The 11,421-nt window shown below is 37.7% G+C and overlaps 1 pseudogene; it reads right to left on the bottom strand.

Annotated features, from left to right (window-relative positions):
• Nucleotides 1-7,363: 7,363 nt before the first annotated feature.
• LOC102499202 (pyruvate kinase PKM-like) lies at nt 7,364-8,912 on the bottom strand (annotated as a pseudogene).
• Nucleotides 8,913-11,421: the final 2,509 nt, after the last annotated feature.

Below are 11,421 nucleotides of genomic sequence, written 5' to 3'. Positions count from 1 at the left end.
AATGGGAAAATATTTATTGAGTATCACACACCAAGTTACATGTGTAACAGTGTGAATATTTTCTTTCTTCTTCCCTGCCTTTAGTTTTAGAACATTTGAAATATGATTTTATCTGGAAAAAAATAACAACACAGTAAGACATTATCAAGTGCTTATATGCAATTATGATCCACATCTTTCTCTCCCACTTTCTTCCTAATTTCACTAAAGACTTTCAATAGCCTTTAGGTTCTTCCCAACTATCCACTGTATTCACTATTGCCAGATCAAATCATAATTCTCATAATCTTCTATTTACTATTCACCAATCAGAATATACTTTCCAGTGGTCCAGTTCTTCATGGTTCTAAAAGAAAATAGCTGAAGTGGCATGAAGAAGAGTTTTAGACAGAAATGAAGAGGTGGTGGGGAAATTAATAGAGCTTGATCACGTTTATGAACTCTATGAATCCTGGTAAAGACCTAAATAAAAGAAAATTGGTAATGATGTGATGAAGAATGAGTAGCTGAGTAAATTTTTGAAATGTATCATTCTCTAAGAAGAAAGATAAGAGTTCATATTAGATACAAGCATGATATGCAGGCAATTACAGAGAGTTTGGAATTTATAACAAACAATCCATATAAACTTGGTAAATTCATACCATAATAAAGGAGGAACTGCTGAGAAATATTAATGTGAAGAGAAAAGAGCAAAGAACAAGTAATTCCTGGAAATTCCTGATGGGAGTATAAAAAACTAATCAGAGAAAGAGCATTTAAAGGAGGAATAATCAAAGAAACTAATGCTAGAAAAATTGTGGTAGGGCTTTTAAAAATGTTATGTTTTATTTGCAGTGAAAGAGTTTGTGTATGAGATGATGTAACTAAAATAAAGTGTCCTGTGAAATTCCTTTTGATTCTCCTTTGGGTCAGGTAGGTTTTGATATTAAGCAGGCTAAATGGTTCCAATTTTTCTTTTCTGGGAATTAAATAAACCAGACCTGACTTTTTTTTTTTTTTTTTTTGACTGTTTATAAAGAAGAAAATCAGCTGCCAAGATGCAGTTAATAATATTGTATATGTTTAAATTTGTCATGAAGGAACCTTTAACAAGCCCTAGCATAACATCATTTTTTGGTATAACTCCAGCCAAATAACTTCACAAATTTCTTATTCTTAAAACGACTCTGCAGTATAAGCTGGTAGTCAAGTGATAGCATTAGCCAAGAAACATTGCTTATGCAGGCAGCTAGGACAAACTGAGTTGCTTGAAGTGATTTTACCTACCGATTCATTAAAACTAACCATAATAATCAAGTCTTTTTATTTATGTTGAAGTAGCTAAGGGCTAAAGGTGTTTTAATTTATCAGCATGAGTTTATATAGAACTTGACTCTGAAGAAAAACATCATTTTGGGATACCATCCAAGAACATAGACCCTGCATGAAGAGACAGGAATCGAAAAAGGAAAAAGGAAAAGAAGAAAGTTTATACAGTCTTCCGACTCTTAAATTCCCATTATCTGAGTGTTTCAGAGGTCTTTGTGCCCAGGGATGGCATATACAGCCACTCCCTTTTCCCTTGCCAATTGCCAATCGATCACACTCCTCCTTCCTTTGAATAAGGATGAGCCAACATAGGACTCCAAGTAGCCATTACAAACTGTTCCAAATTAGCATACTATAGAGAATCTTTAAAAGAATTCATGGAAAATGTGTAATATAGGAAAAAAATGTGCGATTTTAATTTTTTGTGCAAAATGAATTCTTACTTAAATTCCACTTTCTATGAACTTTTAAAAAATCTCATATCTAAAAACAAATTACCATTCACCATACATTCAAAAGTTGTCCAGAAGCACAACAGTTAAGGGACACAAAAATGGAAAATTATCTGTTGATGATAATATGTATGATAATATCTTTAACTGGACTAATATGCAGTGTATTCATGCTGGGAAAACTCATTTTACAAGCTGTAGTGATATATACAGTGATAGAATGTATAAAACAAAATTAAATTTTAGTTCACCCAAAAAAATTTTTAAATTGCCTAGAGAAAGAATTTAAAAGAGACTATTTTATTCTGTTTCAGAGTACTACATGACTATACTTCCATGAGGTTGTTATTAAGGAGAATAACATGCTGTTATCCATTATGAATAATTATCTGTTATCATTATCTGTCTAGTCATCTACCATCCACCCATTTATTTCTCTGTTACATTTCCTGTTAGCACATGGTCCTGTGAGCTATTGCTTTAGAAAGAGCTGTTAATTAACATTTTTTTCTTTCTTTTTTTTTTTTTGTTTGAGAGTTTTTTTTGCTATAGGGCGCATGCGCTCGCCAGAAAGACAGAGACACAGAGAGACAGAAAGCGAGAAATCACCTCCCAGAGGGGATGGCTATGCCGCAATCCCTTCTCCTCCATTCTCCTCTCGGGATCTTGGGCATGCACGCACACGCACCCGGCGTGAGTTTTAAGTCACTGGGTCCAGGACTCGAACTGCAGTCAACTACGTGGGAGGCCAGCGACATAGCCATTACGCTAACTGCTGATCCCCTTAATTAACATTTTGAATTTCACTCAAATTATTTATTTATTTATTTATTTATTTATTTATTTATTTATTTATTTATTTATTTATTTATTTATTTATTTATTTATTTATTTATTTATTTTTGGAGAGGTTTTCACTGTAGGGCATGTGCATTCACCAGAAAGACAGAGAGAGACAGAGATAGAAAGCGAGAAATCACCCCCCAGGGTGGATGGCCATGCCACAATCCCCTCTCCTCCATTCTCCTCTTGGGATCTTGGGCACACATGCACACACGCCCGGTGTGAGTTTAAGCCGCCGGGTCCAGGACTCGAACCGCAGTAGACTATGTGGGAGTACAATGACACACTCATTACGCTAACTGCTGGTCCCTCAAATTATTAATTTTTTTTTTTTTGGAGAGATTTTCACTATAGGGCGCGTGCGCTCGCCAGACAGACAGAGAGAGACATAGAGACAGAAAGCGAGAAATCACCCCCCAGGGGGGATGGTCACGCCGCAATCCCTTCTCCTCCATTCTCCTCTTGGGATCTTGGGCACGCACGCACACGTGCCCGGCGTGAGTTCTAAGCCACCGGGTCCGGGACACGAACCGCGGTCGACTACGTGGGAGTCCAGCGACATAGCCATTACGCTAACTGCTGGTTCCCTCAAATTATTAATTTTAATGTGTACATTTGAATTACATGTAAAAAATATTTCTGTACACATTTGATTGTCTTCTTTTGACTTTATTGTGATCCTTTACACATCTCTTTTTTATTCTGTCTAAACTGCAGTTTCTTTAACTGTTAAGAGATTGGGAAAGCATAGTTACATATATTACTGGTTTTTACCTAGAGTAAATTCAGGTATATGACTGGCAGTGGCAACAGGTAGGAAGACAAAGTAAGTCATTTAGAAGCATGCTGTAAGAGGGAGCACTACCTTTCTTAGAGAACTGAAAAGCCTTCATGGAGGAAGTAATGTTTTCCAGAGAAAGGTTAGAGGTTCTTCAGCAGAGAAGAAAAAAGGGCTTGGCATTTCCCAAAAGTATTCGGAAGGCCCATGGGATGCAGAAGTGGATAATGAAATCAATGTTGCATGTAAGACCAGATGTGAAATGACTTTGGATGCCAAGATAGTGTTTGGATTTTTTGCAGTGAATAAAAATGAGTCAGCAGAGGTTTTTTAAGCTGGGCTGAGCACATGATCATACTTGGAATGGAGGGTGAATGTGACCTTGTTCTATTCCCAATTTCAGTTTTTCTTGTTTTGATTATCAAAAAGTAGTATCGCCTTATGTTTGAAATTATGAAATATAGACAAGGGATAATCATGGAAAATAAAAATCACTTACAATCCTATTCAATTAAAGATAAATAATAACATTTTGGTGGCTACTGTAAAATACTTTGTTGCATAAATTAGGATAAATATACACATGATATATGTATAGTATTTACATATAATTATGATTTATTATTTTTAATTTCCAGAGGACACATGTGCTTTACCAGAGACACAGAGAAAGAGAGGAAAACAAGAGGAAGAGAGAGAAAGCACTCCTCAATGGGGCATGGTTATGCTTCAATCCCATCTTCTTTTCTCCATACTATCAGGATTTAGGAAACGCACACACACACACACACACACACACACACACACACACACACAAAATGAGATTTTCAAGTCACTAGGGCTGGAATTGAAGCTGTAGTTGGGGTCAGATTCATGATTATAACTTTAAGTAAGTCCTATTATATATTCTTTTTTTGTAGTCTGCACTTTTCACCTATAATATACTATAAATATCTTTCCAGTAATTTCACTGAAAATTTTTCAATATCATAACCAATGTTAAGATGCTAGTCTTTATTTGTATTTGTACATGCTTATTTAATTCTCTAGGATAAATGTACAGAAATGGGATTAATGGATCAAAGATTTATGCAGTTTAAACCCTAGGATCCCTTTTTAAAATTATTTTCCCTTAAAAGGTTGTATCCATGTATATTTCTATTAGATTTATGACAGCAGTATATTCCTTCCATGTGTGCAAAATTTGGTGTTATCATTTTTTTTAAAGAGAGATTTTTGCTGTAGGGTGCATGCACTTACTGAACGAGCAGAGCCACAGAGAGACAGAAAGCGAGAAACCACCATCCCACCCCACCCCTCCAAATCAGGGAGGATGGCCATGCCACAGTCCCTTTTCCTCCACTCTTTTCTTGGGATTTGGGGCAGACATGTGCACATATCCAGCATGAGTTTTAAGCCACTGGGTCTGGGACTCGAACTGCAGTCTGCCATGTGGGAATCCAGCAACATAACCATTATGCCATCTGCTACTCTCTGGTGTTATCATTTTTAAATCCTTGACTATTTCATTGTAGGACCTCATTATAATTTTATTTTGTACTTGTTGACTATTCCTGGTGCTTAAGCATTTTATATACTTGTGTGCTTTGTGTTTTACATCTTCGGACAGTTTATCTGTTTCTTGTTTGTGTTTTTTCTTTCTTTCTTTCTTTTTTTGTAGAGTTTTTGTTTGTTTGTTTGTTATAGAGCACATGCGCTCGCCAGAGAGACAGAGAAACAGAAAGCGAGAAATCACCCCCAGGGGAAGATGGCCACATCGCAATCCCTTCTCCTCCATTCTCCTCTCGGGATCTTGGGCTCACACACCTGGCATGAGTTTAAGTCACCGGGTCTGGGACTCGAACCCTGGTCAACTACATGGACGTCCAGTGACATAGCCATTATGCTAACTGCTGGTCCCTGTTTCTTGTTTTTAATCTAGGTAATTATTCTTTCTTTTTCTAAGTGCTTTAAATATTAGGAGAATAAACTTTCAGCAGCAACATATTTTTCAAATATTCTTCCATATTTTATTTTTATTTGGATTTTTTTGAAGTGCAAACTTTAATTTTTAGGTAGTAAAATCCATCAAGATATTTTTTGACTTAGTGGCTCAGTTTATTATGCCTGAAATTAATTTTGCTGAATGATGTGACAAGGGGCTTCATGCAGTCATCTCAATGTCATCTATTTAAAATAAAATTTACAAAAACAAAGGTAATTTAAAATGTGACCTTTATCACATTAGAAATTATGAAATTTAATATAGTATAGTGGGTACATTTATCACAGAAAGCCAGTTTCTACAACTTTTTTTGAAAAGTTTATTTCTTTTTTGAGAGAGAAAGAAATAGAGAATTACACTCACCAGGGTCTTAATGCCACAATCCACCTCCAGCCTCAGTCAGCCCCAGATCATGTGGTCACAGGGGCAGGAACCTCCCCAGGTTGGGTTAGCCTTGCAGTGTGTCATGTTTTATGCTGTGTTGCTTTCAGGCTCCCGCAGTTGTTACCACTTTTAAATCTTCAAATCTTAGCTTTCCTAGGGGGAGAGATAAAAATAACACTAGCTTATTGTATTAAATAAGATAATGCATTTAAAGCATAAGTGCTTAACTCACAGTAAGTATCAATAGATGATAGTGCTATTCTATGTTAGGGTAGAATTCTGGGTATTTTATTCTCATCACTAGTTAGTGTGTCTGTTTTAGCATCTACGTCAAAGTGTCTTATTAATTTTTCACTTAATTTATTTTATTTTATTTTTTGTCTTTTGGAGAGATTTTTGCTATAGGGGGTGTTTACTTGCTGGAGAGACAGAAACAGAAAGACAGAAAGCAAGAAGTCATCCCTTTGTGGGGGATGGTCAAGCCAAAATCCCTTCTCCTCTATTATCCTCCTGGGATCTTGGGCATGTACACACACACGCCCTGCGTGAGTTTGAAGTCTCTGTGACCAGGACTTGAACCACCATCAGCCATGTGGGAGTCCAGTGACATAACCGCTATGCCATCTGCTGGTCCCCCTTATTTATTTGATTTTGCTTTAGCTGTTGTTTATTCTAATACAGGTAGGTTCTGCAATAACAGGCCTAATGGGGATTGCATTAACAAGGAAAATGGAAGGTGGAAGGTGTAGTGTTTTTCTGCAGCAGCAGCTGAGTGGAATCCATGAACAGAAAACATCCTGAAAAATAAAGTGGGAAGGGTTGCAGATGGCATAGCAGTTACGTCTCTGTACTCTCACATGGCTGACTGTGGTTCAAGTCTCAGACCTGGTGTCTTCAAAATCACACTGGGAATGTGTGCATGCATGCTCAAGATCCTAGGAGGAGAATAGAGATGAAGGGATTGTAGCATAGCCATCCTCCTGAGGAGGTTAGTTCTCACTTTCTCTCTCAATGTCTCTGTTTCTTTAGGGAGTGCATGCGCTCTAAGGCACAAACCTTTTTAAAAAAAATACAAAGTGGGAGTGGGGGAAGGAGAGAGATGAAAAAGTATGTAGGGGTCATGGTAGAATTATTCAGATATAGAACCTGCCCCAGGTACTAACACCCCTTCTCTTGCTGGATGTTTCCTGACCTTAGAGTAAGGTTAGGAGTTCTCTGAGCATCTATTCTTTACAGAAACAGAGCAGAGTTATACAAAGTAGAGAGATTCATTGTTCTCATGCACAAGCTCTGAAGACCTCCAGCCTTGCATTCTTCCTTTCTCCCTTGTTTGAGTGGGACCACATGATGGGCAACCAGGCTCTGGACCATTCCATCCAAACAGGGTCTAAAAACAGCTGTTTTTCACAGAAGCTTTAATCTGCTTTCCTGGTTTCCCAGTCCACCATAGCTACACTACATCTTTCATTAAGCTCTACAAGCAGTGGTGACCTAACAGATGAGTTAGCAGAAGGGACTATAGCACAGGGCCTGAAGGAGGAACTCTAGGGCTCATCACAGCACAGGCATTTATTCATACCTGGTTTTGGCCTAAACCAGGATGCCACCCATCAATTCAAAGTCCACATTTCCCTTCTTGAAGAAATCCCAGGCCTTGTCAATATTCATGACCAAGCTCACCCAGCAGTCCACGTCCTCAGCCTAGGCCTCTTGGACCAGGGTCTCATACACCCCAGGAAAGATACTGTGGCACAGGTACAGGTGGACCTGGATAGCTGTCTGATGATCCCGTGTCATAGCAGCAATGGGAACATTGGGCAGTATCTGGCCACCTGGTGATAGACTTTATAACTTAGCGAGGCTGATTATGGCCCCACTGTAGCATGTGAAGGCGACATCAATGGTGCCCACGTAGCATTTTCTGTGGGGTCAGTGGTAGTGGATAACAGACAGAGGAGATATTCAAATAATTGCAACTGGTAGATGATGACCTCTGCCTCATGGGCAATCAGGAGTCACTTGTGAACAGATTCAGAATAGTTCCTCTTGGTTGTTTCTAGAAACAGCAAGACACAGTTGCTCCATCCAGAACTGCATTAGCTACTTCACTGCCCTCAATCTGGTGGAGTGGGGCTTCTCAACCATGCTCTCCAGCATCTGCAAGGCGCAGATGATGGGCTTCCTAGCTTGGTTGCATGGTCTTATTATCATCTTCTGAGCCAGGAGGACCTCTGCAGGAATCTCAATGCCTAGATCACCAAGAGCCACTACGATCTTCCATTTTGCTGATTAGTATTGTACCCTTTCCTTTCTCTCCCAGAGTTTTCCTAGCTTAATGGACATCAGATGCATTTTGCATGAATGTCACAAATACCATACATCCTCTTCTACTCGAAACTTCAGATCATTCTGGATGGCCTTTTCCGATCTGGCAGGCAGTTCACAGCAGCCTCAGGAAAGCTCACACCCTTATTGCTGTCCAAGGAAAAAACATTTTCCAATTCCATCACCAGGAAGTCTATACCTTTCTCCTTCACTGAGAGAGAATAAGTCCATCATCTACATAAATCTTTGTGCCCTCTTCCAACACTTAAAACAATGTTCTTAGCATCCAGCTATACGGTATTCTCATTACACTTTTCCATGCAAGCATTATCCAGAGTGATCTTGAGAGTGGTTCCTTTTTTCAGCTCTACCTCCACAGTGTCACAGCCCTTGATGATCCCAGTTGGAACCTCAAGTTCTTTACTGTACGGAACCATAGCAAGTGGCTGCTAAAGAATGAATCCAGAAGCAAAGTTTTCCATTGCTATGTATACATTCTTCATGGTCTCGGCATCATTCATTCCAGATTTCATCATCTCCTACAATATCTCCATCTATCCAGAAGCTGGGCCAATGTTACAGATGATGTCACAGTTCCAGGCCAGGATGAGTGGTAAGTCAATGTCCAGACAGTCCACATGCTCCCAGAAGGTATCAGGTCTGGCTGCTGCAGCTGCTGGGTCTGAATGAAGGAAGTTCCAACTTTACTGTGGGATTTCTGAGGCTTCTGAGGTCCTCCAAAGTTGTTTGGCTTAGGCGGCACTATAAATGCATTGAGTTTGGGAGGTTCAAGATGTATTGCTCCTATCTCCATAGCTTTAATTATTTGTATTTTAAAGTACTTTTTTAAAAGAGAGTTTTAGCTATAAGGTGCATGTGCTTGCCAGAGAGACAGAGAGAGACAAAGAGATAGAAGTGAGGAAATATGGCTACACCACAATCCCTTCTCCTCTATCCTCCGCTTTGGATTTTGGGCACACATGCACATGAGCCCAGTGTGAATTTCAAGCCTCCAGGTCTGAGACTTGAACCACAGTCAACCATATGGGAGTCCAGTGACTTAACCACTATGCCATCTTCTGGTCCCATTAAAGTGCTTTTTAATATCTCATAGAATAATTTAATTTAATCACTCATAATATTTGTTAAGTGTCTTCTACGTGACTCAAATGACTAAAATCTGAAAGTACTTAGTTGAACAAATTGGCACTGGCTCCTATTCAATTAAGCTTAGTATCATACCTTCCTGCAGATTTAAGCACTATATCAAGATCAAAGTTTTTAAAAACGTTCTTCATTTTTCTTTTTTTTCTGAAGACACCGATATCCAATAGCAACATAACCTTTAGCAAGCTATCATTAAATCTTGTTTACATCCACTGATGGCTAGTTTCATTCACTATTATGTGGAGCTTTTAAAATTTCATTCTCAAAGGGTAAATTTGTCATGGTCTTACACTAATACCCTTGATGATGTCTTGTAAGATTGGAATTCTATCGTCTTATTGAGTACGTAAGATTATTGAAAAATATTTTAATTATATCACTTGACATTTAACACAAGTGAGTATGTTTGCTGACAGATTTGTGAAGAGGACTGAACATTTGGATTTGTCCATTCACACAGCACTGAACAAAAGAAACATAATATAAACAGGAAAAAATAAAGCTACATGTTGGACAAAGAATGGACTCTTGGAAAGAAACAGATCTAGATTTTGAACATCAGTTTTATCCACTGCCAGGGAGAACAGGATACAATCATTGTAAGTTTTTGAGTGCTGCTATAATAAACTTAGTGTTTTAACAAAAACAATTTTTTTAATAGGTCTGGAGTTTAGAAATCTGAAATCAATCTGAATTCTTTATAGCACTACATTGCTTCTGGATGACTATGAAATCTGTCTTACTGCTTTTTCCAGTTATAAAGTCTGACCCCATTCTTTGACTCATAGCCCCTTCCTTCACCTTCAAAGTACGTTACAGGGGCCAGCAGGTGAAATGATAGTTAGGGTGCTGGTCTCCCATATAGCCAACCATGGTTTGAGTCCCAGACCTAGCAATTTGCTTTCTCATTTTCCCTTTCTATCTCTGATCAAATTAATAATAATATTAATACTAATAATAAATACAAGTAAATAAATAATTCTTTTGAAAAATGACATTAAACAACCTCTTTCATTGTTAATCTCTTTTCTGCTTCTAACATTCCTGTCTTCACCTTTATAAGGACCCTTTTGATTAACTGAGTTCACCCAAATTATTAGGACCTCAAGATCCTCAACTAAGAATATCTGTAAAGGCCCTTCTGCTATGTAAGGTAATGTATTCATAGATTCCAGGAATTAAGATATGATTGGGAGTGTTGTGATTCAGCCTGCTATGGTCACTATACCGTGGCAACTCAGAACTAAGTAGAGGAGACTCTCAAACGAGTCATAAATATATTTACTTATCTCTACCCTGCTCCTTTTATAAAGACAGTTCACTGTATAGAAGCACATTTGCACAAGCCCTCTAAATCTTATCCCTTCCTCAATAAAATGGAATTAATGCCTACTAACATAATAATGATATTCTGAGGATTAAAAAATTATGTTCAAAGGGCTGTTCCCTAGGGGATTGCACTAAAAAGTGATTTTTTTAAGTGCAAAAGGATAAATAAACACTTTTTTTTATATGCTTGCCCTTTGGCATTCCATTTTAATCATGCTGAAGTCACTTAAATCACATTAGATGCTTGAAGAGAGAAAGGGAAATAATGTACATAATCTATGCCATTAGACCTGTCATTCTACTCAATAGGCACGTGTAAGAGTGACTTTGAGGTGTATTCCTTTCATCTGCTTTTTCTTGATCGAAATGAGTTCCCTCATGTCTCCATAGAATGAGCCTCTCACATTCAACTGTTAAAATAAACATATGCTTTCAGATAATTACTGCAAATATTTATTTACATGTCTTTCTACACTATAAAATAAATATGGCATGGAATTTAGCTTAATAGAGTACTTAACATACAGTCAGTGGTCCATTTATGATAGTTGTTATTATTATGTGAAGAAATATTTGTTGAAAAAAACAATGAGTCTTCACCAATAAACTGGCATTAGGAGAGAAACAACCTAATAGAATAAACAAATTTCATAAACAAATAAAAATGTGTTCAAATATTTAATTTACCATTAGTGTGCCCTTGGATATCTTACTTATCTCTCTAAGCATCAATTTTGTCATTTGAAAATAGCAGTTCTGTCTTTTTATGTATGAGAATTAAATGTGAAAGGTACTTAGAGCTCCAAGAATAGTGTATGTCTATAAAT

This window comes from Tupaia chinensis, unplaced genomic scaffold (genome assembly GCF_000334495.1).
Source record: "Tupaia chinensis unplaced genomic scaffold, TupChi_1.0 Scaffold000423_1, whole genome shotgun sequence".
NCBI classification, from domain to species: domain Eukaryota; kingdom Metazoa; phylum Chordata; class Mammalia; order Scandentia; family Tupaiidae; genus Tupaia; species Tupaia belangeri.
The sequence above is the reverse complement of the archived record's forward strand: the minus strand, read 5'-3'. Positions and strand labels throughout refer to the sequence as shown.